The sequence below is a fragment of the Leptonychotes weddellii genome, chromosome 2, assembly GCF_054177405.1.
Source record: "Leptonychotes weddellii isolate Sample4059 chromosome 2, ASM5417740v2, whole genome shotgun sequence".
In the NCBI taxonomy this organism is placed as follows: Eukaryota; Metazoa; Chordata; class Mammalia; order Carnivora; family Phocidae; genus Leptonychotes; species Leptonychotes weddellii.
This window is the reverse complement of record NC_138370.1, coordinates 49,110,954-49,137,326: the sequence shown is the minus strand read 5'-3', so window position 1 is coordinate 49,137,326 and position 26,373 is coordinate 49,110,954. Positions and strand designations below refer to the sequence as shown.

Genomic DNA, 26,373 nt, shown 5'->3' with positions numbered 1-26,373 from the left:
AAGCTGCTTGATGAGTGGAATTATAAAAATAGCATTATAATCATTGGCTCGATGTCAGATCCATTGGTCTGCTCACTAAATCCCTGTCTCCTTGGCCCCTTTCTTTCCTCTTTAAGCACTCTTGATTTCCCTTGCCCCCACCCTAACCTTCTCTTCCATTCCCCTTGAGGTTTGTCTCTGAAAGACTCTTGGTTGTAGTTCAGCAGTTCTAATTTCACAAGGTTCATTTCTCTCAGGGTAGTAATAAACCTATGAAGTATGACTGAGTCAATATTTCTCCAAATGAGTTCTTTTGTCCATAATTTATACCCAGCAGCAGACATTCTGTGACTAGAAAGACAGAAAGGAAATAATCTCCTGGGACAATATTTTAACTGACAACTGGTTTCCTTCTACCCAAACTGTCTACCAGGATTTTGTTTTTTATCAGCCACAGTAAATATAAAGGTTTTTTCTCAATTGTGTTCTGTAAACATATGATTGCTGCATCCCTCAGGAATTGAAATTAGGCATCCCGGGCTTGGGAATTTTTTTGAAACAATAAAAGGCTTCTCAGGCTTTGTCTTTTTATGAGGATGCTTTGCATCCTGCTCACATGCCTTGTAATGTAATCTCAAGACACAGCTGTTGTTTCAGAAAGTTCATTCATGTCGGCAGCAATTAAAAAGTCCTTTGTTTTCTAAACATGCTTCCCTGGCTTGCCTTGAAGTGCTTTGCAAACAATGATTCCTGCAGCTTGAGGAAAGGAATCTTTATTGTGTGTGGCAGAAAGGGTGTGCCACATTCATTTTCAGTCTTGTTCCATGATTTACAGCAGGTACACCTGTGCATCTTCCTGACAATGAAGTTTTAAATATAGAAAACCCTCAGTCATCACTTTGCCACTTTAAGATATGACCTCTTGTAGCAATGAGTTAGAGCATGCTTAGCAGATGGGATGAAAATCAAACCATGCTCTTGGAATTGCTATGTTACCCTGTTTTCTTTTTTATCTTTTATATATCAAAATGGATGCATCCTTGGGACTTGTGCCTTAATAGCCTGTTTTTTCCTCTCAGGTAAGGTGTGCACTATGGGACAATACCTCAAGGGCTCCCTGTGTATGCTTTGTGCTTCACGTTAGGGACACCTGGAGAATGAAGAATTGAAGGAGAGACATGTGATGTGATTTCAGAGCATTGAAAGGCAGGTTCTTTCCCAGTCCCGTTATCGTCTCTCAAGAGTAAATGAATTGATTCCTTTGAGAGGATTAGAGAAAGTATGCATATCAGTATCTTATCTAACTCTTCCACCTGTGGAATGGGGCCTTCTATGTATTAGGATAAATGTCTGTTATGAACCTCAACAAATATTAGTGTCATTGGGGCGCCTGGGTGGCTCAGTCAGTTAAGCATTTGACTCTTGATTTGAGCTCAGGTCATGATCCCAGGGTTGTGAGATGGAGCCCCTCGTCAGGCTCTGCACTGGGCATGGAGCCTGCTTAAGAGTCTCTTTCTCTCTCTCCCTCTCTCTCTGCCCCTCCCCACTTTCTCTCTCCCTCTCTAAAACCAACAACAAAAACAAGTATTAGTGTCATTAATACATCTGTATGTCTTTTGGATTGCTATACATGTACTATTTCTCATCTTAATTATGTGTGTGTGTGTGTGTGTGTTGTGGTGGGGTGGTGGTTAGGGAGCTAATTACATAACAAACCCTTTCTGTGTGTTTGGTTTCCAGACTTTTTGCTTTGGGGGAGGGGAGAGAAGTAGGGATGGAGTGGGTGAAAGGGAACTAAAAGAACTAATTTTTTTTAAAAGATTTTATTTATTTATTTGTTGGGGAAGAGAGAGAGAGAGAGCACAAGCAGGGAGAGTGGCAGGCAGAGGGAGAAGCAGGCTCCCCGCTGAGCAGGGAGCCTGACACAGGACTCCATCCCAGCACCCTGGGATCATGACCTGAGCCGAAGGCAGGTGCTTAACCAACTGAGCCATCCAGGTGTCCCAGAACTGCTAAATTTATAACAAGCTAAAGCCTCATTGTTGCACAGCCAGGGGATGTGTTTTCCCTTTACTTTTTAAAAAAATATTCTATTTACTTATTTGAGAGACAGAGAGAGAGCCAGCATGAGGGAGGTGGGGGGAAGGGCAGAGGAGAGGGAGAAGCAGACTCCTCCCTGAACACAGAGCCCAATATGGGGCTCGATCTCCAGACCCCTAGATCATGACCTGAGCTGAAATCAAGAGTTGGCCGCTTAACTAACTGAGCCGCCCAGGTGCCCCAACAGTGAGTTTTATATTCTTGCAAATATCAAAAAACACTATAGATTCCATAGCCTAGGGAACACATAAAGGTAAAATAGGACAAAATATTTCCAATTCAAATTCCATAAGTCTGCAGATTCTGTAAAGTCTGATGACATTATAGTAAAAAGTGTCAGACAGACATTAGAGTGGATTTTTAAAAAGTGAAGTTGTAAATGTCTTGCAAGCCAGTTGGTGCACATACATCTTGGCTCCATTATAGCAGTAGGATTTACGCGGCTCAGACTTCTCTTCGCTGGAAAGCTGCCCGTGATAGCATACCCTTTCTCACCATGGCTGAGACTCCCAGTGAAAGGCAGCTGGAGCAGCACAAGGGGTGCCATCCTGGGGGTCTGTCTATACCACAAAACATTTTTCTTAGTCTGCCTTTAGGAAAAGAAAGATCGACATAATCCTAGTTTGTAGAGTTAGAGTTGATCTGCAGTCACTAGTGAAACCTTACTTTCCATGAAAAGAACAGCAGAGATTAAGTGATTGTCCAGGTCACAAACACTGCTTAAACAGAGCCAGGATCTGAACCCAGGTCTTTTGACTCTGTTATTCTTGAATATCAAATCAGAAAACTCGACATGACTGTACTAGGTGCTAGAGACTGAAAGTTTGTGTCCCCCCAAATCCATACACTTAAACATAACCCTCAATGTTATGGTATTTGGAGGTGGGGGTTCTGGGCGTTGAGTTGGTCATGAGGGTGGAGCTCTCACGAATGGGATTAGTGTCTTCATAAAAGAGATCCCAGAGAGCTTTCTAGCCCCTTCTGCCATGTGAGGACACAAGCACAGCCAGAAAAGAAAGTGGGTTCTCACCTGACACTGGATCTGCCGGCACTTTGACCTTGGATTTTCAGCCTCCAGAACTATGAGAAATAACTGTCCGTTGTCGAAGCCACCTACTCTGTGATAGTTTGTCATCGCAGCCTGAATGAAGACACTAGTTTTTGTTTTGTTTTTACAGTTTTATTGAGATATATTTCATATACCATAAAATTCACTGATTTAAATAAAGGGTACAATTCTGCGTTTTTTAATATATTTGTTCTTATCAGTTGAATATTGTGCAATCATCACCACATTTTAGAACATTTCAATACAGGCATGCCTCCTTTTTTTGTGCTTAGCTTTATTGAGCTTTGCAGATACCATGTTTTTGGTTTTGTTTTGTTTTTTGTTTATTTGTTTTTTGTTTTTTGTTTTTTGTTTTAAACAAATGGAAGATTTGTGGCATCCCTGCATTGATTAAGTCCATTGGTACCATTTTTCCAACCTCATTTGTCCACTTCCTGACTTGTGTCACATTTTGGTAATTCATAGCAATATTTCAAACTTTTTCATTATTATTATATTTGTTACGGTGATCTGTGATCAGGGATCTTCGATGTGACTATTGTGCTTATGTGGGGACACCATGAACCACACCCATTTAAGACCACAAACTTAACTGTTCCATGGGTTCTGATTGCTCCACTGACCAGTGTTCCCCTATCTCTTGTCTTCTCCTTGGGCCTCCTTATTCTTAGAGCCCAACAATATTGAAATTAGGCCAGTCAATAACCCTACAATGGCCTCTGAGTGTTCGAGTGAAAGGAAGAGTCATTTGATGCAGTGAACTTCATTGTCGTTTTTTTTTTTTTTAAAGATTTTATTTATTTATTCATGAGAGACATAGAGAGAGAGGCAGAGGGAGAAGCAGGCTCCCAAGGAGCAGGGAGCCCGATGCGGGACTCGATCCCAGGACCCTGGGATCATGACCTGAGCCGAAGGCAGACGCTTAACCATCTGAGCCACCCAGGTGCCCTTCATTGTCGTTTTTTAAGACATTACTACTGTGGCCAGTTGGACCTTCAGAAACCACCACCCTGACCACTCAGCAGCCATCCACATCGAGCCAAGACCCTCCACCAGCAAAAAGATTATGACTTGCTGAAAGCTCAGATGATGGTTAGCATTTTTTAGCAATAAAGTATTTTTTTAATGAATGTATTCACTTTTTTTTAGACATAATGCTCTTGCACACTTAATGGAGTACAATATAGTGTAAACATAACTTTTATATGCACTGGGAAACCAAAAAATTCATCTGTATCATGATATTGTGATATTTGCTTTATTGCAGCAGTCTGGAACCAAAACCATAGGATCTCTGAGGTATGTCTGTTCTCCAGAAAGAAAACCTGTCTGCATTAGTACTTGTTCTCTGCTCACCAGCAACTGCCTCCACCTCCCAGCTTTGGGCAACCACTAGTCTACTCTCTGTCCCTATGGATTTACCAATTCTATAAGTGTGATCAATACAGTATGTGGTCTTTTGTGCCTGGCTTCTTTCACTTGGGATAATGGTTCAGGGTTCATCTATGTTGTTCCATGGAGCAGAACTTTACACTTTTTATTGCTGAATAATATTCCACGGGGGAGACATGCCACATTTGTGTAGCCATTCATCAGTTGATGGCCATTTAGGTTGTTTGCACTTGTTCGCTATTATGAATAATGCTGTGGTGAACATTGAGAGCAAAATCTTTGTGTGCATCTCTATTCTTACTTTTCATAGGTGCATAGCTAGGAGTGGAATTGTTGGGTCATATGGTAACTCTATGCTTAATATTTTGAGGCCAAACTGTTTTCTACTAGTTTGTTTTTAAAACAAAGTCAAAATGTTATGTTAACAACCACTGTGAACCAGGACAGCTTTTGACCAATTAAAAATATATATGACTACATCTGCACAGATCTGTATGTGCTAGTACACGTTAAAATGAAAAGGCACTTTCTCAGAGCTACAAATGCCTATATAAAACAAAAGTCATGGTTTTCACATCACAAATAATTTGCATGGTTTACATTTAAACCAGCTAACGTATAATAGACTTTTGATCTGCAGGTCTACAAATATGGCCAAGTTAATGTCACTGCAGAACTCTTCCATTTTGCATCTCTAGACATACAAAATGACAACAGGTTTTTGTTAAGGATGTTAGGATATTTTTAAAAAAATGGAAAAATCAGCAAGAGAGAAGAGTGCCATTAATAGGAAGGATTTACTTTAATGCTAAGGTTCTCTGAACACCAACTTCAAGAAGACTTTGACATCAGTATTGTGCACATACTGAAGAAAGCATTTGTCTGGAGCAGAGTTTGTAGGGCTATATGTAAACAAGCCAGAAAGAAGCAATTAGATTTTTCATTTGCATTTCTATTGAGGCATTTGCCAGCCAAGTTTTTTCTAACCTTATGCCATTTATGATGGTAATGCCAAGGCCCGTGTTTTATTCCGGACTCCGCCACCCCCTGTGGGACATCACTCTTTATCTCGGAACCCACCTTCATCTGTAGAATAGGAATAATTACCCACCTATCCACTTCAAGGATTGGTTGGTTATGTGAGAACAAACGAGATAGTACATAGCACGCAGTACTTTGTAACCTGTCGAGCCTTAAAAGGTAAAGCATTTATACAGGCCAAATAAAGCTGTGTGCTCATTGTAAATGTTCAAAGAGATATTTAAAATGCTGAGAGCACTGATATTTATTTTTGTTTCTATATATACCTATGATTGATGACCAGTGCTATGTAAAGCACTTACAAATACATTTCTAAGCCAACAGGCACAAATGAAAATACTGGGGAGAATTGACAAACTTCCTTAGGTATTACATTGAACACGAAAACGATCTTCTTGACATATCTTAGAAAAAGCATGGAACAGAAATTATGGAAAAACGGAATTTATGTTTTGTGCAATGTCAGCTTGTTTCGTTCTTTTCTCTCATTTCCCACAGACAGCTGAAGTCTGTCATATTCCTATCTCTGCCTGTTGGAGCTGTTTTTATAGTTTTGTCAGCAAAAGTAGACGTGAAGGCATCTGGGACAGATCAGTGATGTGGCTGTTTTAAGTAAAATAATGTAACACATTTTCTTTGGTAACCTCTTGTGTCGCCAGTACTGTTTTCTTGAAACAGTTTTTACAAGTTCCATTTTAGGGAAAAGAGAATGTGACATGAAGAGCTACCACAATTACGACAATTAGCAAGTTCGAAGCAATGCTGGTAATATGGACCCACGGTGTCATTTCCTTTTCACTTTTCCTCACTTATCAATATAATTATATTTTCATTAGCATTTGGGACTGAGAGTATTTCTAAAGTAAACATTTACTCTAAAACATACGTTAACAACACAGAAAGAGGGTGATGTGCTTTTCCTTGATGGAAGATTGCAGACAGAACAGGAAGCAAATAATAGGAAATTTTAGGAAGAATCTATCAAGTAAGAATAAATAATTATCATCTTGTTGAGAACATTCAATTTTGCTACTGCCTAATGTTATGAACAGCAGCTGCTCTGCCACATGATACCCAAGCATCAATATCTTAACACACACACACACACACACACACACACACACACACACGCAGCTTGTTTTTTGTTATTTATTTCCTCACCCAGGAAAAAAAGATAAGGAATTCAGCAGGTGCTATTTCTGGAGAAAAATGACTTGCATTATGAACATCTTCAATTATTTGCCTCGCTTCATATAACTTCCTCTTTCTTCCCTCAAGTTCTCATTATTCAAAAATCATTTACCACTAAATTATAGAAAAATAGTTTCTCCTAAAGCAGAAGTGAAGTGAAGCTGGGCTTGAGTCAATAAACAATTATGAGGCTCTCAAATCATCAAGAAGATGCCGCCTCTGACATATGACCTGTTCTGGTCTCAAGGCGCATGGCACCGGTTTGTGGAGAGTATGGAAGGGGTCGTATTTTCTCTTCTCCTGAACTGATGGTCCCTGTCATCTCAACTGCAGAGAGAGTTTTTCTTCGGAAGAATCCAAACATATTAGTGTTTGGAGGATATCTTGAAGATGCACATGCACGTCTTTTTTCCACGAAACAGTCTGAAGTTCTAGTCGTATTTTGGCACCCAGAGCCGAACGTCGCTGGCTTTCAAGCCACAGTAACTAGTCCCATTGTTTTCTTGGTGGTTTGGTTGTGGTAGCGACTGCAGGGCTTGGATGGAGGCTTTGGGGCAGTCAGCCCTCAGTTCAGACTTGCCTGCTTATGAGCAGTGTGACTTTGTCAAATCATCGGGTTTATTGAAGCCTTGATTTCTTCATTTATGAATTAGAAGTATACGCACTGCACTGTTCTTTCAAGGATTTAAAAAGTGGGTGTAGAGTATATAGCACATGTTGTGTGTGGCAGACACTGTGGGGTTCCTTCCCCTTTCCTTGCCCGCAGGATCCTGAGGCTATTGGAGTGACAGTGTGTCCAGGGCCAGGGGGTTAGTCGTGACTGTCTAACACCATCATGACAATCTCAGTTTCCAGCCCCATGATTGGTTTGGGGGGACCCGAAATCCTGTTCTGGCCGATGACATGCAAGGGGAAGACTTCTGGGGCTTCTAGGGGAGATTGTCCATCCCGAAAGGACAGAGGGGCGGGAGGAAATGCTCTCCCTGGTGCTGGAATTCCTTGTGTCTGGCAGCCTCCAACCGGCTGTAATGAAACTGGGTGTGAAAAACCGAGACTGAGGAAGCAAGCCCAATCGTGTCATCGTGGAGGAACCTCTGGACTGCTTTGTCCAGCCTTCTGTTAATAAACAAGAAACCGCCTCTGTTTCAAGCACTCCGAGTCAGATTTTCTACTCTTTGTAGCCCAAAGTATCCAACTGAAGAAGTAGACTGTTACTGATATGTATTCATCAGTATATTTCCAAAAGGGCAAATTGATATTGAAGAAACGATTTTCACTGAGTTAATAGAAAATAATCCCCAAACTTAATCCCAGCTGTAATTCTAGAATAACTTTTTGTTTGAGAAATTTAAATTGAGAGATTTAAAAACATTTTAAATATTTTTTTTTTCCTTTCAGGGAAGTTCTCATAATCATATTTAACCGATAGTTATCAGTTTTACTTAAAAACAGAGCAGAAAGGCAGATAATCATACACTGGATGGGAACTCAGTAAGTATTTTAGAGTCTAAAGTTTAGGTCATCTTTCTGTCCCTAATTAAAGGGCACATCAAAACCATCTCAAGAAATAGAACTGGGGTGGGGCGCCTGGGTGGCTCAGATGGTTAGGCGTCTGCCTTCGGCTCAGGTCATGATCCCAGGGTCCCGGGATCGAGCCCCACATCGGGCTCCCTGCTCGGCGGGAAGCCTGCTTCTCCCTCTCCCACTCCCCCTGCTTGTGTCCCCTCTCTCTCTGTCTCTCTCTCTCTCTGTCAAATAAATAAATAAAATCTTTAAAAAAAAAAAAAAAAGAAAAGAAATAGAACTGGGGTTTTAGAATGTTTGAAAAAAACCTACAAAATAGCAAAATTTCTAGCTAACTGTAGGTTAGGTTCATGTAGTGCATTATGTGGCGGGGTTAATAATTATGGATGTAGGAGGATAGATTCACCCTCGATCACCCATGGATGATAACTGATCTTTTATTTTCATAATTTACATGAAAGAAGGTCGTTCTTATTTCCCCTTTTATTCACACAGGCAACACGCACTGTCTTTCTGTTGTATTTCAGTCCTGATCTGGAGATTTTTCTTTTGTTCTGTTTATATCTGACAGACTACAAAGCTGAGAGAAATATAAAATTTCTGGGCATACCAATACTAGAAATCTGAAATCTTTTTGGATTTTATTAGACCCTGTGGTATCAACCAGGAATGTGTACCTTCTTTTGTCATTGTCTTGGAAGATACAGTTCTTTAAAAAAATTAGTGAGAAATGGAATACAGGTCAGGCAATTGATATAGTATATATATTTATATATAATAAATAATATATAGGTAATCTTGTATAATATATATTATGTATGTAATAATATGTGTAATATATATGTATTTTAAGTACTAGAAACTCTAACAGTTGATTGTTTGAATTTGTTCAATAGAGAGCACAACCTGTATATTAAAGTAAAATACATGAATCCAAAATACATGAATCCCTTTTATGAAGTAAAGGCTCTACTGTCATCATTAGTCATTCAAAAAAAAATTATTGCACAACTCCTATGTTTCAGGCTGATCTATATTCAGACCTGTAAAGGCCTTGGAGGTATTAGGTCCTGGTGAATAATGAAGATGTTCCAGAAGATCCCGCCACTCCCCTGGCTATATTTTTTGTTATTCCAAATATTATCATGCGTGCATTAGTGTGTGAAAAAGCAGTCCAGAATGATGGCCTTTGTGCAGGCATGAGTGTATCCCACACTAACCTCATGCCAAGTGTGTTAGACATGTGGATTATGAAATGGGGCCTCAGGCAATTTAACCACTTCCTTTTAATGGCCAGAATTGTCCAAGTCTGTGTTAATTCTCAATTTATTTAAAGCTTCGGATGAACAATCTTACTTTGGGCAACATTTGTTTGACATAAAGACTGAGGGCTAAAATGTGAGTAATTTTGAAACAGGTTTCCAAGATTACTAAAGACTGAGGGCTAAAATGTGAGTAATTTTGAAACGGGTTTCCAAGATTACTAAAGAGTAATCATTGTGAACCATTACTTTGCCCGTGGACTGCCAAGGAGAGTGATGGGAGAACTACCTTCTAGTGTACTGGTTTCTTTTGTAGTCTTGTGCATTTTATGTTAATGAATCTAAAAACATAATTTTGAGAAGGGCCCATAGGCTTCCCCAGACTGCCTGACAGGTCTGTAAGCCAAGAAAGTTTACGAGCTGCTGAAAGGAAATGAAGCATTTTGTGCAACAGTGGCAAAAGGAAAACAGTAATTAAAATAATAGGAGAAACAAAAACTATAATAGTTTGGGTTTAGTGCTGATCGGTCCTATCTTTCCCCAGTGCATGGGGGTGAGGCTGGAGCTGGAAGGACAGCCTGGCTGATGTCTGCTTTCATGGGAACTCTCACCCATCCTCATGAAGGAGATTGGGCATAGCACCACGTGATGCTGGGAACAACCCTCTTGGAGCTGTCGGATTTAGTTATGGCTAAAAATGACCATATTTCCCCCAAAAGAAGCAAGTCCTAGTATTTGTCAGATTGAAGCAGGCAAGCTGTCATGATTTTTTTTCTCTGGCCAAATTTTACTTTTATTGCTTTGTTAAAATATACCCCAAACATTGGTAATATCAACATACTTCATTAAATGCTTTTATTTGAAAAGTAAGACATTTCCTTATGTCAGTCCTGTGATACATTTTTTCACCTTAAATTTGCAAATTGGAAACAGGCCCAAAGATCAGTGCATCTTGGGTAGCCTTACATAGTTCAGACTAGCTCTAATAGTTGATTTCCAACTTGCTCCGGGCCCTTTTTTCCACAGGCCTCCAGAATGAATGCAGGGTCAGACATGGTCATGTTTTCAGAGCCACCTTAGTATTCATCCAAGGAACTTCTAAAGTTATACAGACTGCTCAGGAGTAAAGGCAGTTTTCCTCCAAGTGAGAAAATTGCAAATAATGAAAATCTGTTTAAAAGTTATTTAAAATAAAAATAAGATGTTAGTTATACTTAATGAAAACAGTCACGAAGTGTTATCATTTGCAATGTACTATTAAAAACTGCTGAAAGCCTTAACTCTTAGTGGGTTAAAAATGGAGAAACCTTGCCTTTTTTTTATGTTTCAGGATGAGGACGAGGAAGAAACTCAGCTTTATGTGGCTGAAAAATCCTTGTGTATTCTAATATTGCCACTTGCACATTTTCAGTGCTGTCTCTCCCTAGACTTTGAAGGCAGGGTAAAAAGTCCCTGATTTGGAAATCTGACTTGAGTTTCATTTTTGCAGCTGCTCAGCCTGAAAACCTTAGACTCTTCCTTGAATTTTCTTTCTCTTGCACCCCACATCCAAGTTGTCAGCAAATCCTGTCCTCTTTAGCCTCAAAATATATCCATGCTCTGCATTTCTCACCACCTCCTCTGAGAACATCCATCCATCCTGCCACCATCTCTCACCTGGAGGACCTTCAAACTACGGGCCTTCAGGCTGCTCTTCTGTTTCATCCCTTGCTCCACGGTAGTAGATTATTTCAAACGCCTTGGACAGAATGGAAGTCAGGTTGAGTGACTCCTCCATTCAGAACTCTCCAGTGGCTTCCCATCTCGCTCAGAGACTCACACTCACTGTAGAAGCCCTTCTCAAGGCGTACCGGGCCTTTTGGCTGCCCCTGTTGGCTCTCCAGCCTCAGCTCCCATGACTCTCCTCCACTCTGTCTGCTCCACTTGCTGTACCTTATCTCCAAAGCCTAGATCAGTGGCTGGCACATAGTAGGTGCTGAATCAATTTGGATAAATCCATGGTAATAACCCAGATATATTCTGGGCTCATATTGTCTTCTGAAATCCAAAGCAAATTGGCTTAAATCTTCCACTTTGTGTTGAGCTCCGAAGTCCTGGGAGACTTACATTTCTTTTTCGTTTCTACTGGCTCTGAGTTGCTATTCCTCTGAATTCCCCATTTCCATTCTTCATTCTGCTTTCCCTTTTCCTACTTCCTATTGGCCTGTTGGGTATGGTTCAGATCCTTCACTCCCTGAAGTTCTGTGTATAGCCACCTTTTAGAGATTCAGAATAGTGGAGGAGATGAAAATACCTAAAATTAAATTACAGGACAACACATGAAATTAAGTTTTAAGTATCTGTTTTCTTAAAAGTCATTATTTTCTGCACTGGGAAGTTAAGATGGTTTCATGTGCTCAAGCATCAGCCTCCCTACGTTTCCTTGGTTCTACTTTCTTCCCTTTGCAAGGATCTTTTCTCTGTACTGCATTCTCTCTCTCTCTCTTTTTTTCTTTTTTTAAAGAGAGAGAGAGACACAGAGACAGAGACAGAGACAGAGAGCAGGGATGGGGAGGGGCAGAGAAAGAGGGAGAGAATCTTAAGCAGGCTCCATGCCCAGCGTGGAGCCTGATGTGGGGCTCAATCCCCCTGAGATCACGACCTGAGCCTAAATCCAGAGTTAGACATTTAACCGACTGAGTCCCCCTGGGGGCCCTGCCAAGGTACTGCATTCTATTTTAGGACATCTGACTATCAGGACATGATTTCATTATTTTTTTTTAATTGAATTTATTTTATTTTTATTTATTTATTTTTAGAGATTTTTATTTATTTATTTGACAGAGAGAGAGAGAGAGAGTGAATAAGTAGGCAGAGCAGCAGGCAGAGGGAGAGGGAGAAGCAGACTCCCCGCTGAGCAGGGAACCCGATGCCAGGCTCCATCCTGGGACCCTGAGATCATGACCTGAGTGAAGGCAGATGCTTAACAGACTGAGCCACCCAGGCGCCCCAGGACATGCTTTCATTATTGAGCTAAAATCCATCTCATAGAATTTTTACCCATTTATGGATAAAATTAGTTTTCCTAATCTGTGGGGTCCGTTTAGAACAAATAGCAGCACCTTTGCAGTGTTACTCTGTCTTCAAGGGCTCTATGAAAATATTGAAATTCTGTATGTGCTTAACTAAACATGATTTTCTTAAAAATAAAACCATTCTTCCATACTGGGAAGTTGTATTCATTTTGGAAAAAAATATACTTTAGATGGATCAGGCTGCAATTTTAAGCTCACGGGGCACATGGCAGGCTGCAGTTTTTGATAACATAGATTTTTAAAAATACTCCCATCACTGATCTCTAGATACAGTAAAAACTTTGGATATGTTTTGAATAGTCCAACATACATTTTATAACATAGAAAAATAGTATACATGATATTTGAATTTATGAAGTTTATTGTTAAAACTTAGAAAAGTTACACCATAAACTGCATGAAATGCCATATTTTGTTGGGAGAAACTTTTTATGAGGCTTAGTGTGCGGTTTCTCCAGAGCCTACACAAGACTGGCCTCCTCCTAGAGGACCAGCTATTCATTTATGTGCATCAGGTAGAGAAACTTAAGTAAAACAACGTAGGCAGCTTCACTCCAATTCTTGGCATTAAGCAAAGCTGATGATTAATGAACTACAATGGTAATTGGCTCTTGGTTACAGTTGCCTTGGACACTCAAGAAATGAGACTATAATGGATGGAAATATCTCAGTAGTTCAACTAGCGCTTATTCACTGAGGGATTAAGGTGACCCGACATGCTAGGATAAGCCTGGTTATATAAAATTGCATATGCTGTTTTTAGCTCTCCTTTGCATGGCAGTAATTTTTTCTTCATTAAAATTCTTAGAGTTAGGAAGTATGCCAAAGAGAGAACATTATGAAGCAGATGCTACCAAAAACATTTGAAACCCACCTGTTAGTCAACCTAAGAGAAATAGTTCCTTATTCTTGAAGTGACACTGCCTGATGCTCAGCTGCTGCAAAGCAGCTGTGATGTTACATTCCGTCAGGCTCCAGCCTTGTAGAGGTCTGTGCTTATGAGAATACCCACGAGAGTGCAGGAGGCCAACAATCACTGTCCATGACCATTTTACAGATACACCAAATGCCTCCTAGAGAAAGCATGTCTTTTTTCTTATTAAATTCTGCCAGCTTTGCACTTGGATTTGCCCCCGCTCCGATTTTAAGGTTCCTATACATTCAGATTTGTCATTTTAGTCTTAAACCTTGCCAATATCTGACCAGATCATGTCCACCCACTTGCGTTAGCTTCAAGGACTAGTTTTCCACAAGCCTCTGCTCTTTTTTCTGGCTTCCAACCAGAGATTTCAGGCCTGCGTAGTCTGGGGATGTGGTCGTAAGCAAGAGAGCACTCTCTCCACATAGATAGACCCGTGGGAGAAAGGTTTGCAAGGATCGACGTCTGGATTATTTTTGGAAGAATAAGATGTAGGTCAGCATGGCGAGAGGCATATGGATGCATACAGTGCAGTGGACGGCACCGTATTGTCGGGGGCTTAAATGCCACTGAAAAGAGTTGGCAGTATTTCTCAGCTGAGGCTTTCAAGTAGGACAGTGGGACACGATCAGACCTTCAAGTGTTCTAGGAAGACAGCTCTTGTGTTAGTGCAAAGGACTTCAGGGGGAGGGAAGGGCTTGGAAGAGGCACTGAATGTTTTCATCAGTTCCTGCCAAGGTCAAGAGTTTTTAAATTAGGGAAAAGGCATATGATGGATGAGAAGATGAATTGAAGAGCTATTTCTGTGGTAGAATAGGTAGGCTTGACAACATAACAGAGAAAATGAGAAAATGTGAAGAGCTGAAGCTAGCCCAGAGTCTTCTAGCTTGTGGGGCCAGGAATGATAATAAGGTGAGGTGTGCAGCACCTGAGGAGCTGCTAAAAATGTTTGAGGTTTGGATGTATTGAGTTTGAAGGACAATTGAGTCATTTCTCTGTTAATTAATGTTCAGCTAGCAGGGAGAATTTAGGGATGTGGCCAGGGATGAAAGACATAGAGGAGGCAGTAATCTTAGTAGGAATTGTTTTCTCCAGTGTGAGCAAACGGGTCACTCCTTGGAAGGCAGGCCCGAGCTTTGTTCACTTATGTGCTCCCAGCCTCTAGCAGGAATTGGCAGGAACATTACACTGAATAAATGTTGAGTGAAATGTGTCATTTCTTTTAACAGTTGAAATGACATGGTAGAAAATTTTGGCTTCATCATGAGTTTTAGCCTAATTGTTCTGTAGCCCAAATTTACTAATTTGAATTTTGTAGCGGTGACGAGAAGGGGTGCAGTGAAGATCTAAGAACTTTCATTGCTTCTTGACTCTGTTATTTGCATGTTGTCTCTCTGTGTTTTTAGAAATTCCCAATGATATTTTTTTTCCTGAAATAAGATTTTTATCTCTAAAGTCAGCTTTTAAGAGCTTTGATTGAAAAAAAAAAAAAGGCATCTGGTATCATGTGATACAATAATTATAATGTGAATTCCCAACCACTTGTAAACTCCTTGAAGAAAGGAACTGAGTCTTTATATGTGTGTATTGATGTGTATGTGTGTTACAGCATTTATGTCAAACAGAGGATATTTCCTATCATTTCAATCCGAGAATAACATGGCATTTCCAAACTGGCAGATCGAAGTTAGAGAACGCCCATTAACTCTATTCTTGATGCCTCCAGTGAGTGAATCTAAGATGCAGAAAACTCACAATGTCTTTTCCTTTTGCATTTTCTTTTCTATCCTAAGCCCAATGTCACACCGTAGGGAAATCTGAGCATTGATAGTCTCTCTCTCTGAGCATAAGCTGCACCAGTATTCCCCCCCTCCCTTCCCCCCCCCGCCAGGAATACTAGTCAGGACTGTCACATTCCCTGGCGGCTCTGACCGCCTCAGGATAGATACATCCCTACGTAAGCAAGGAAAGCACCCCACGCCTGGGAGTCATATTCCACAAGGCCTAGTAACTCCTTGCTTTCTAAACGTTTCAGAAACGAAGATGTGAGATTCAGCAGAGCGCTGTCCCCTGTCAGTCTTTCTCATTTCTCTGCTCTTCCTTCCCTGTGGCTGCCTCGGACAAAAACATGAAACCTTCCAGACTGTTTCTAATTGCATAATCCCAGGTGGGCAAAAACTGCTTCTCTCTCCAACTAATGATCAGTTTATGATCTAAGGAGGAGGGTTGGCAGTCCTGTCTATTTTTGCCTTGTCAGTGCTGGTACAGATGCTGAGTTCATCCTGGTAGCTGTCCAGAGAGGTGTCTCCCTAAGGCACATGAGAGAGACACACTTGGACTGTTTTCTGAGGACCAATCTGGAAGTTTTTCTTTCCCCCCAAGGCCTTAGTGTACAGCACCAACATTACCTATTGAGTCTTTTAAAAGGGAAAGAACCTCTTTTGCATAGAGTGAGCTCCATTTCCCGCATTGTGTTTCCTACCCTCAGGTTAACATGGTGCCCTCCTTCACTGCCCCGCCCCTGGGCCTGCTGCCACACTGTGAGCCGGCCCCCTGCCCACACCCTCTTCCTGGCTCAGGCACAGAAGGTCAACCTGACCCCCAGCATGGAAACAAGTTAGTTTCTGATGGAAAAGGATTTGATTCCGATGCTGAATTCCTGAATTTTCCATCAGTCACCCAACCATAGCTCTGGCACTCCGCAGAGGTCCCTGAAGGAGACAAAATGATCTGAGGATACTCCAGCCAAGGAGCCCTCTTTACCACGAGGCATGACTCTGGCTGCACACCTCGGCCGTCCTGGTGCACAGACTTCACGAGGGCTGGCCGGGTTCCTCTGGCCTCTCATGTAAGCCTCCGCTTCTGAGAAGCTTAGGGCCTCTGATCCTGATGCTGCACAATCCTGTCACTCGGAAGATGAAGAAGGGCATGGAAAGATAAACCCATGAAAAGTTCTGTTAGGTGTTCCCAGCTGGTGGCCCCTTCCCTGTGAAGAGTGGCTCAGGGCTGGTCTCCCTGCTTCTGCCACCCCGAGACCAGCTCCCAGGTGGAGAAGCCCCCTCTAAGGGTACGGAGGGCCCAGAGACCGGATGATTCTTTACCTCAGAACTTCCTCTTATTTTCTCTGTATTCTAAAACAACCCCCTCCCTTTTGCAGGGCCCTCGTTGTGTGCTTGGAGCCCTTTCTACCTTGACTACTGTTAGAACTTCTCTTTCTCCTTGAAGGTGGATGAGGTGGGTAGGTAGAGAGAAAGAAAAGCACTGACCTGTTCCTGGAAGCCAGTCATTCCAGTCAATATAAGCCAGACAATTCAGTATTTCCCTGTTTTGGTGCATACGCCAGCCACTGACATAGGCCTGGCCCCCTCCTCCTTTTGGAGTTTCATGACCTCAGCTGATCAAGCCTTAGGCCTTTCCCTGGGCTCTCGGTTCCTGGGTGGGTTCTGTGTGTCGGGATCTCTGAGAGCGGCTGAGTGCCCCTGGGCAGGACTGCCTGTTGTTCCTCTATTCTGGTCTCAGATGTGGTCCTGCCTTGAAGCAGGAGAAGGGGTACAGAGCGCTGGTTTTCCATAGGCGGGAGACGGGATGGGTGGGCCACCACTGGATTTCCTTTCCCATCACTTAATTTCTCTGCAGGAATTCACAGCACATCTGGGCCATCACTCAAGCTGTTCCTCTTTCCTTGAATCCTTTTTAGATTTTCAAATTTGACTCATGTCTTTCCAGGCTTTTGTCATTTTGCCTCTTTTAAGAGACTGGTCTCTCTTGGAAATCTAGAGATTTACTTCATACTATCTTGGACTTGTGTTCAGTGAGACATACTTGAGTCCTTATGCTAATTCTACCTTCCTATTTTTTTTTTTTCCCTCTCATACTGGTCAAAGTTATTTTGAGTTATTTGCAGAGTTCCAATTAATACACCTGGCCAACACTCCCAATCTGTTCAGTTTGTAATCTAAATGTCATTTGGGGCCCAAGCCACTTCTTAGGGATCTGATTAAATTCAATCAAACCCACTTCCCCAGCCAGTGATAGTCCAGAACTCTTCCTACAATTGCTGAATGTCTGGGGTCATTTCCTCATTCCCTAGATAAATGCTGTTTTGGTTCTTCTGCTTCTCACTTTGGTTTAGAGCAAGGGCTGGCAAACTATGACCGTGACCTGCAAGTCGAATTTGGCCTACTGCCTATTTTTGTAATCCCCCTTGAATTAAGATGGATTGTATTTTTATATGGTTGAAAAAAATGGGGAGTAAATATTTTGTGAAACATGCAAATTATATGAAATTCAAATGTCAGTGTCCTAAAATAAAGTTTTACTAGGATGGATATGAGCCACACCCATTCATTCACGTATTGTTTATGGCATGATGTAAGGGCAGAGTTGAGTTGCTGGACACAGACCATGTGACGCACGAAGGCTGAAATACTTGTCATTTGGCCCTAGGAGAAGACAGTTTTCTGATCTCTTGTGTAGAGGCAAAGACCAGCCTTTCAGTTTTCCCACAAGAGATTCACTCCCACCCAGGCTTTAATAACTTTAGTGAATTATTATGATTATGATTTGGGGAGAAGTTACACTGCAGGTGCACTCCTTTACTTTTTTCTTTGATCCACACCCTGTGCTTTATTTTCCCTTTTCTACCTGACCGTCTCCCTGTCTGGAGTAACTGGCAAATTTCTCTCCCTATCTCACAAAGCTCAGTTTCACCTAAAACATTGTCTCTTGAAGTGTCACCAGCATTCCCAGGCACAGGTACCTTCAACAAGGACACCTTTTCAACCGTTAATAGAATTGCGTTTCCCATCTTCCTATCCATTTTTTTTTTATGACCTTAAACAAAAAGCATCGTCTCATTGATGGTGTATCAGCTGCTTTACTCTACTCTTTGCTTTAAGATTCGTTAAAATATTTGAGAAACAATATAACTGATAACTAGAGTAAAAAACTGAAATCTATATGTTAAGTTTGCCAAGAAGCGTGGAGCAGGGTGTGGGGTGGGAGGTGGAGGATGGTGGGGCCCGGACGGATAATGATTCACTCATTGGTGGATAGTGGTAATTGTTCACTTAAGAGCAGGACGCACGTTTCCTGACCCCCATTATACCACGCTAGCTCCCCACGCTTCTTTTAACTTATTTTTCCTAGCAAAGAATAATTAAAGCAAATAAACAAATAAGCAAACTCTAAATGTCACATATTTAATCTGGCAGAGCCGCATTGTCCAAAATTAACAATCGTGCCGTGGTGCTGAGCGTAGAAAGTTATTCCGGAGAGAATTACAGGTGAATTACTTGAGATGGCGCTCGCACTCCTGCGCGGACAGACAGGTAGACCGAGTGCCCCTCCTGAGCTTCCTTTGTTAAATAGCACAGCACCAAAGACAATTAGCTGTACTGGACCGTAAAAGAAATAATTATTTCACCTCCTAGAATATTCCGCTCTTCCTATTTTCCCACCTCATCACTAATTTAAGATAACTTGATGGCATTTAAGTAGGAGAAAAGAATTTGTATGTAAATGAGGGAAAGGGCAAAAATTGACTATTAAAGTCCTTTGGATTCTAGAAAGCTTCAAGTTTGATTAAGAAACCATGACTTTACAAAAGTGTTTAAGAATATCTGGAGATGTTTTTTCTATTAAATTACTTTATTTGAAGAAGAATAACGTGATTCTTATTCTAGAGTAAAATGAATTCTGCAGCAGCTTTGTAATAAAAAAGCAACAAGGTGAAAAGTGTCTGAAAACTTTGCCTGCCTGAACTATACAGAGCATCATAACCAAATACATCAGGGGGTAGAGACATTTCTGCCAATTCCTTCTTATTTTTAATCTGACTTTCTGACATGATGTATACGTATATGATGTGTGTGTGTCTCTACATACACGTGTAGTAATAAAAAGAAAATCTTTTATTATTATTATTATAAAATAGTAAAATTACAATCTGCTTCACAGAGATATTTTGGAGATTCAAAATCCTATAAACAAATTACATGGTTAAAATCATTCATGTTAATGCTTATTACTTGACGGTAGTCACCAGTCATCTCTAAGAAGATGCAGGGTACCTTATAATTTTAAACAACTATAGAATCAGATCTTTACAAAAGGACACAGCAGAGACATCAGTTCAATAGTGAAGAAATAGGGAGGGCGATTTCATGGCTTCAAACCAGACAGGCTCTTAGAACATCACTGACGTCCTTTTTCGTTAGGAAGGAAGGGGAGAGTACATGGGAGAGCTTAGGTTGATCAGTAGTTACAAACACTTGATACTGTGCTTATACATTCTGTGTTAGGTTTTTAAACATCTAAGAATACCAAGTAAATGTATCAATACTTATTTGGCAAAGAAGAGAGAGGGAGAATGGGTGTATACACGTGGGGAGAATGAGCTCTGCATTAAGTTTTCCAGCATTGCATGGCAAGTTGAGAGACATTTAATAAAATTAAAATGGAATAAAATGTGACTCTTCTAACTACTTTTGGTAATGCTGCTATTGTCAATCAACTTTGACCTTGATTTAAGAGCAGATTGTCTAGGTGTTCTCTTGTTGGGAAAAAATTTTTCTCATGAATTTGTTCACTGAAGCTTTTGATAAATCAGAGGGTTGGTTATAGGATATATTAAATACTCTCCTTGAAATCATTTTGCTTTATTCAACACAGTGTACCAATTTTGTATAAATTCTAGACTTCAACTTGTTAGATCTGTGTATATAACTTTTGTCATTGAGTTTTTGGAGTTATGTTACAGATTTTGTGATTACAATATTACCCTATTCTCCAGAACATGACTGTGAGTCTCAAAGGGAGTTATTAGCTAAATAAGATTATGAACAAAATTAAAGAGCATGGTACATTATTTTGAGTTGTGGAAGGACTCCTTAGGGCTGTCTGTTAAAGCCTATGAATCTCTTCCCAGGATAATATTTTAAAATGCATACAATAAAATCTATGGGATTAAAGAGGGAATCAATTGTATCAAAATGCTTTTACCATCGGATTAAACAAGTTTGTGATGTAGTAATAGATGTGCTTCTATCTTTATATATGAATTGACAAGATAAATAATTTAAACTATAGACAAGTTAAAGTTCAATGTTATCTTTTAAATATCTATCAGTGTGAAGGCTAACTACTGTGTTGTCCTATGGAGGATTAGGAATTGAAATTGGATCCATCTAGATTTGAAAAACGTTAACATATAAGTTTTCATCTTTTTCCACATTTGGTCCACAAATGAGTGTAGATGTGGAACGCTGAAAAACAAAGTCGTTGTCTGGGTATCGATATGCAAATACTTGATTTCACTATTAACTGAATAACTCCAAGATGAGGAATTATCCAGTAGTCAGCCAGCTCTGTTCCACAAGCATATTTATTTATTTAAGTTTTTAATGTAAATTCCAGTTAGTTAACATTCAGTGTAGGATTAGATTCAGGTGTTCGATGTAGTGATTCACCATTTACATAAAACACCTGATGCTCGTCACAGCCAGGGCATGGGCATCTTTAAACAGGCAAGTTGGATGCCATCTGGAAGTGGATTTAATAACTACCATGACTGCATATTAGGCATGAGCATAAATAATCTTTTGAGATCTCTGGGACAACCGTAGTGTGATATGAAAATATCTCTGCTATTTGTGACAAAATGACAGATATCGCTAATACTTCTTTCCTACATTTATAATTGAGTGCAATGCTAAATTTCACTTAAAGGCATTTAAGATAATAAAAGATGTATTTTTTTTCCAGTCCAAGTTATGGACTCTCTCAGTGCTATCTGTAGGTCCCAGGTTAAGACCCACTAGAATGGAAGCAGAACAATGAGTGGTTATGTGGGATGGAACTATTCATTTCCTTCCTTTTCACTCTAATTTGGAGTGGAAGGATTGTCTTTTTTATGAACATAGATCACATTATAATACACAAAACAAAAGTGGCACAAGCCAGGTCTATTCTACAATGTCCTGCCAGCTCTTGAGGGTGGAGCTTGGGGTGGATATGGCTAAGGAGTGTGGTCCAGACAGGAGGACCTGTCTGGAGGGTTTTTACAGTTATCTACTCACGTTCTTGGTGGAGTCCATGGAGCTAAGTACAGAGCTATGTATATACCTCATGCTGAATCCTAGTTGAAACATGCACAACTCAAAGCCCAAACATCCCTTGAAATTCATAAACACTATTTATGACCTTTATCATAGTGACTCCAATAGTTACAAAGACTCTTGGGAATTCACCAGCTTTGTACGAGTGGTCTGGCTATTGCACACTCACATGGGAAGCAGGCCCGTAGGTTTTAGACATGATGTCAGATTCATGAACAGGGGAGCAGGGGTTGGGAAGTAACGTATCTGTGATCAGGCCCCAAGAAAAAGAGGAGAAGGAAGCTGGAGATTTCTGTGTCATACATTACTTGGTTAAAAAAAAAAAAGAAGAACTCAGTGATTTTCATTTTGACATGACTCTTTGACTAGACAGTGTCAACATGAGTGGCTCAGGCTGATTCTGTCAAAATTCCATCTTTGTCCCCTTTGCTGTCTTCTAGAATTTTCAGTCAATTCTTTGGTCTTTCGGATGAGGAATTGAATCTTTAATGCCATCTTCTTTCACCTCATTGTTTAATCATTTAATATTCAGGAGATAAATAGTGAACATCTGCCATGTGCACCGTTCTAAGCATTATGGATACCACGATGAAAATTTCCTGCTTGCAAGGAGTCTGAATTCAAGTTGGGGATGTACATAGACAATTTCATCTCACTTAACCCCAAGAGACTCTGGCTGGATGCCTTGTTTTGAAGAAGAGAACTAACATTTGCTGTATTTTGATTAGAAGACTTCATTATTCATTATACAATACCTAATTCTTGAAAGAATCCCGTAATGGGATGGAGTTCCCACAGCATATCTACCAGTAGCCAGTATCTCTGAACAGATTTTTAGACAGACCGAGGGTTGAATCTTACTTCACTGCTTTCTGAATGGATCTTCGTCAAACTGCTTAACCTCCCTGAATACCAGTCTCCCCAATCTAATAAATTAGTGACATCAATAATCTACTTCACAGGGTAAAAATGAAATGAAATAAAGTAATTTAAAATATTGAGCATACTGTGAGAACTCAATAAATGTTTCCTTTCTTACATCCTTCCATTTTAAATTAATATTAAGGCAATTGTCTATCTTTCACACATGGCCCTCTCTGGGATAGAGCTCCCATTAGGGTATGTATCATTGGCAACACTGGAAAGTATCCAGTGGAAACAAAAGCTTATGATCAATGGTCAGGTCTTGCCTTCACCCTACCAGTGCTCTAGGGACATACAACTGCTGCTACATTGGGCATGAAATGATTTAACTGTTATATTCTGTGCGACTGTTAACAGGGGACGTTTAATAGTGTTACATGGGCAGTGTCCTTGCTCTGTGGAAACTGGGAGTTCCTTCTTATTCACTTTCTTAAAAAAGAAAGTTTAATTTTCTTCTTCTCTTCCCTTTTTGACAGCAGGACGATGCTGATTTCACCAATGAAAGAGCTAAGAAGAGCACAAAAGCAGACATTTCAAAGCATTCCAGACCTAAAAGGAAAAGAAGGTCCTGGAATGTTCAGAAGACCCGCCCGAAGCAATCCCTCAGACCCTGAGGGAGGAAGAGTCCATATGAACCACACTAAAAGTTAGAATTTATTGTATATCAGTAAGTTTAATAAAATTTATTTTGAAAAGTATATTTAAACACTAAAATAAGATGTGTATCTGTATTTAAAAATCACACTGTAGATTTAGCTTGTTTAATACTGTTGCTGGTCCTGCCAATATACACTTTTGTTTACTACTTTTAGATCTTTGAGATGACCTTTATCATTTAAAATAATATGCTTATGCTTTTACTTATTGTTTCATCACCTATAGATGGCATCTTTCTTTTTTAAAGATTTTATTTATTTGGCAGAGAGAGAGTGCGCACAAGCAGGGGGAACAGCAGGCAGAGGGAGAGGGAGAAACAGACTCCTCCCACCAGGACCCTGGGATCATGACCTAGCCGAATGCAGATGCTTAACCCACTGAGCCACCCAGGCGCCCCCCCTCTAGATGGCATCTTTAAATACTCTGCCTTATAAATGGGAATTTTACCTTTGTTAACCTTATTTTTATATCTTCTTTCTCTCTTCTACTTTTTAGTTGTTGAAGTCAACCTCATACTTAAAAGGGCAGAGGAGGAGGTTATCAGGCAAAAAAGTCAGGAACAAAGGTTTAAAGAAAATATAATTTTTTAGACTTTTTAGATTTTGTAGTATATTTTCTCTGGCTTTTACTTCTTTGATCACCTATCTCAGGGCTCTCAAACTTTTCTGTGTGTGTATAAGAATTAGCCAGAGTATTTCTTCAATATGTAATTTCTAGCATTCAAACCCTATCTTTGGAGCAGGTATGGAAATCTTCATATTTACCAAGCACTGCAGGCAATTTTGAAGCAGGTTACCCTCAGAGCATACTATACAAAATATCAAATTTCCTTTCCCTTGGTGATGACTATCTTTTGGCCCACGATAGCAGAAGATGTCATTCCAAATGTGATCCATGTGCATTCTACATCTAGTGGGCTGGCCAGCTAATCTAGAGACCATACACAGTCATATGGCCTGGAGTTGCTGGAAATAATTGGAACTCAGTAGATGGAATCTAGGAAATACATTTGTAGTGATGAATAATGTCCCCCATCATGCACCAGTTTATGGCTTGGGTTGGTAGATAGCAGCACTATGTTTCATATACCCTGAAGGAGCTCTTTCAATGAGAACCAGCTGCTTTAGCAAGTGGTTCACCCGGTCTTTGCAGAGATACCTGGAGTGCTCCCCAAGAAGACTGCTCACCTGATCGGTTTACTGAACGCGAACAAAGAAATTGAGGATATTTTCCCTTCAACAGAAGAGATGGTGGAGCTAGTATGTAGCATTCCAGTTACATACTTCCGATACACTAGGAGAGAGGCCACTGGAATCTTCCTTTAATTCTAATGTCATGGCGGAAAGCTTAGAGGCCCATCCATCTCTACTTTTGGACGGCTAAGGGGCACACGATAAGGAACCTCACTTCCTTTGCATCTAACTTCAGGGACATATGACAGGACATAACAGATATATCCTTGTTGCTGTTCAGCAACACCGAAACCAGTGAGGGTTCAATCAAATCAGGAAAACAGAACGTCTAAGTGGTCTGGATTCAGGTTGTCTCCCACAACGGAAAAAGATGTTGAGGAAGTGAAGGTCCAGAAGAGGGCGCGAGAGGATCAGCTAAAGCATATGAATGGGTCTTCCTGAAGTCCCGGTGTGGGCGGGGGACATGGGGGCAGCCCAGTCTGAGGACTCCACAGGCAAGAGGCCGGCTCTGATCCTTCTATGGCAGGGCAGAGGAAAGAGCTGACCAGATGAATTGGGTGCCAGGGGTGGGGGCGGTGGACCAGATGTGAGCCCCCAGGAGGGAGGGCTGTTCTGGAGCCGCTTTAAATCCTGTTCAAGAGGACTCTGCAGCAGGGGGTGGACTCCTGAATTTACAGGGACAGAAGGACCGAACATGCCCGCCAGAGGAAAGTGTATTGCTGCTGTCTCTGTAAGTGTAGACAGTTGTTCTCAGGCTAGACTGAAGTACCACACAGGACAGCCAAGGAAGGGAATCCGCTTTGTTCTTCCCTCCCAGCTGGGGGGTAACTGCAGACACCTGCAATGAGAAACCAGCACCAGATTACACTTGTTCTGCCTTCTACCTTTCTTCTTTCCTCTGCTCCAAACCCAGAGGGACCTAAATCAGAGTCAGAAAACCAGCTGGGAGAAGAAGCAGTGAGGGAGGGAAATAAAAAAGAAGTTCAATATAGCCCCATTATAGCCTTCTGAGCTTGTCAAACCTAGGAGGGGCAGATGATTTCACTTTAAATAAAATTCAGACTTTTAGAAAATTGCACTTGGCTGGGTACATTTATTACTATTCTTATGCTTGAAAGTGAAGGGAAGTCCTCTTATTCTCTAATAGTGATTGAAGACGTGGACTTTATCAGAGATTTCATACAGGGACAGGAAAAGAACTCAGCTCACAGAGTAAGCTCACTTGGCAGTAAGGCAAAGAATAAAGTTATTTTCTTTCTTTTTTTTTTTTTTAATTTATTTATTCATTTGAGAGAGTGAGAATGAGAGAGAGTATATGAGAGGGGGCAGGGTCAGAGGGAGAAGCAGGCTCCTCGCTGAGCAGGGAGCCCGATGCGGGACTCGATCCCGGGACTCCAGGATCATGACCTGAGCCGAAGGCAGTCGCTTAACCAACTGAGCCACCCAGGCGCCCCAGAATAAAGTTATTTTCTGATTGAGTCGTAAGGGTCTTGATTGTTCAGCTTAGCAGTTACCTGCCTTGGTTAAAAAGAAAAAATCAAGGGCGCCTGGGTGGCTCAGATGGTTAAGCGTCTGCCTTCGGCTCAGGTCATGATCTCAGGGTCCTGGGATCGAGTCCCGCATCGGGTTCCCTGCTCAGTGCAGAGCCTGCTTCTGCCACTCCCTCTGCTTGTGCTCTTCTGTCTATCTCTCTGTCAAATAAATAAATAAAATCTAAAAAAAAAAAAAAAAAAAAAAATCAAGCAGCACATAGTAGGCAAACCAGCTTATCTTGACTTCATTTACTTTAAAGACAAGCAGAAGAAAGGACTTTCTGAGTATTTGGAAGATTTCGCTGAAGGAAGCGGATACGGCTGTTTTGGAAGTATCAGATATTACAAAATTGAGTCTTGTGGCAGAAGGCAAACTTGTTCAGTGGTGCTGGGGCTACT

General features: G+C 40.9%; 1 long non-coding RNA gene across 6 annotated transcripts in view; it reads left to right on the top strand.

Annotated features, from left to right (window-relative positions):
* The first annotated feature begins 769 nt into the window (after window positions 1-769).
* LOC115939818 (uncharacterized) overlaps window positions 770-26,373 on the top strand; it is a 47,910-nt gene continuing 22,306 nt past the window's right edge. Inside the window, exons 1-5 of one of the 6 annotated variants that reach the window (XR_014142444.1) lie at window positions 770-1,058; window positions 3,939-4,240; window positions 4,416-4,447; window positions 16,709-16,785; window positions 23,069-23,290. This is a non-coding gene — a long non-coding RNA (uncharacterized LOC115939818). Of the gene's footprint in view, window positions 1,059-3,938; window positions 4,241-4,415; window positions 4,448-16,708; window positions 16,790-23,068; window positions 23,291-24,401; window positions 25,692-26,373 lie in introns of those variants that run through there. The other 5 variants (XR_014142434.1, XR_014142440.1, XR_014142431.1 and 2 more) reach the window with 5 other exon arrangements.